General features: G+C 42.6%; 1 protein-coding gene across 1 annotated transcript in view; it reads left to right on the forward strand.

Annotated features, from left to right (window-relative positions):
• Positions 1-2,198, forward strand: part of LOC108524410 (dedicator of cytokinesis protein 11-like) — a 155,962-nt gene that overhangs the window by 128,894 nt on the left and 24,870 nt on the right.

Genomic DNA, 2,198 nt, shown 5'->3' on the forward strand with positions numbered 1-2,198 from the left:
CCGCCGCTTCGCCCGGCTAGTTTTTTGTATTTTTTTAGTAGAGATGGGGTTTCACCCTGTTAGCAAGGATGGTCTCGATCTCCTGACCTTGTGATCTGCCCATCTCGGCCTCCCAAAGTGCTGGAATTACAGGCGTGAGCCACTGCGCCCAGCCCGATGCCTTTTATTAACTACTTTATTTGAACAAAAATGGTCCTACAGCTTGGTGGGTCAAAGTAAATATCACTTTCATTCCTGGGTCTCCTTCTTCCTTAATTAAAACTCACTGACTACTCCCACGTATTTCTCCCTTCTTGAAAAAGTATTTCAAAGCCAGGCATAGTGGCTCACGCCTGTAATCTCAGCACTTTGGGAGTCCGAGATCGGTTGGATCACTTGAGCTCAGGAGTTAGAGACCATCCTGGGTAACATGACGAGACCTGGTCTCTACAAAATATATAAAAATTCGCTGACGGTGGTGACTTGCACCGGTAGTCTCAGCTACTGGGGAGGCTGAGGCGGAAGGATGGCTTGAGTCCGGGAAGTCAAGGCTGCAGTGAGCTATGATCCGGCTATTGTACTGCAGCCTAGGCGACGGGGTAACACTCTGTCTCAAAAAAAAAAAAGTGTTTCAAAATAACCCTATCTTCCCCTAGCAGACTTTCATCTTTCTCTCAAAGAAGTGTGGTTCCTACTTCTATGTGTGGTTCTTACCCATGTTCTGTCAAGCATCTTACCCAGAAGATATACGTCTAGTGATTAGGTTTCATTTAGACAAGAAGAGTTGGAAAAATCCAAGCCCTGATATATAACCTCTTTTCCACCAGAATTCTGAGAAATCTCTTCAACATGAGGTCTGATTTTTTTAAACTTTCCTTCTTCCTTCCCCAACCTCTAACAGGAAGATTACCAGTACTTAGTTGTAAGTAAAGGTTATTATTTGTAAGTATCACTGTTAGATTGTAGAACAGTAGATTGCGACAGCCATTTTTGTGTGTGTGTGTGTGTGTGTGTGTGTGTGTGTGTGACTAGCTCCTATTGGAAGGAAACTTTTCATTGAAACTTTTCAATGGTTATGTTATAAAGAGGCAGAATTTTCCTTGAACTCTAAAATTACAGACCACTTAGATAAAGGTAAAGGCAGAGACAGTAGGAATGTTTACACATGTTCCCCTGTCTAGAATCTATGGGGGAACCATGAGGCCTTTACACCTAGACTCTTGCTTGACAGTAACAATTTGGTCCAGAAGCCTACAGCAGGTGTTCTCAGCTTGAGTTCACTTCCTACTTTCCAGGAGTCCAGGGGCAGCAATTATTTTATTCTACCTTGAGAAGGCTAGTTTATTTACTGGTAGGCTTATTTGCTAATAATAATTCATTGAGTACTTATGTACTAGGCTCCATTCTAAACACTTTACATTTCATTTATAGCATAGTTATTATTCCTGTTTTACAGATGATAAAACTTTTTAAAGACCCAGGGAGATAAGCATTAGCACAAAATCACACAGTTAGTGATAGAGCTGAGTCTATGTAACCGCCAAAGTAATGGTTCTTTCAGTGCCCCATCCTGTTTTCTCTAGGATGCTTCATCCCTGCCATCTGTTTCATTTCCTGACTCTTCAAAGTCCTAGGCCAGACCTTCTCCAACATCTCACTTCCTCTCCCACATCTCAGTGAAATTAGGCACTAGACATGGTTACCAAAGATCACTTAGTGGTTACCTGAAAAGTGCCTGCCCTCTTGTTTAGATGATAGAACACAAATGTATATAGGATCAAAGTTTAAATAAATGTTTAGATTGCACTAGGTGAACATCTATACTAGCCATTGAAGATGATACATAGTCAAATAATAAAACTTACTCATAAGTAACTTAAGCTTACTTTGTAGGGGAGAAGCTAATAAAATATGTAGTAGATGGAAACAAATTTTAAAATTTTTGCAAGTGAAAATTGTGCTTAAGACTTTGATTCTGGCCGGGCGCGGTGGCTCAAGCCTGTAATCCCAGCACTTTGGGAGGCCGAGATGGGCGGATCACGAGGTCAGGAGATCGAGACCATCCTGGCTAACATGGTGAAACCCCGTCTCTACTAAAAATACAAAAAACTAGCCGGGCGAGATGGCGGGCGCCTGTAGTCCCAGCTGCTCCGGAGGCTGAGGTGGAGCTTGCAGTGAGCTGAGATCTGGCCACTGCACTCCAGCCCCGTCTCAAAAAA

The sequence above is a fragment of the Rhinopithecus bieti genome, unplaced genomic scaffold (assembly GCF_001698545.2).
Source record: "Rhinopithecus bieti isolate Rb0 unplaced genomic scaffold, ASM169854v2 scaffold_82990, whole genome shotgun sequence".
NCBI lineage: Eukaryota > Metazoa > Chordata > Mammalia > Primates > Cercopithecidae > Rhinopithecus > Rhinopithecus bieti.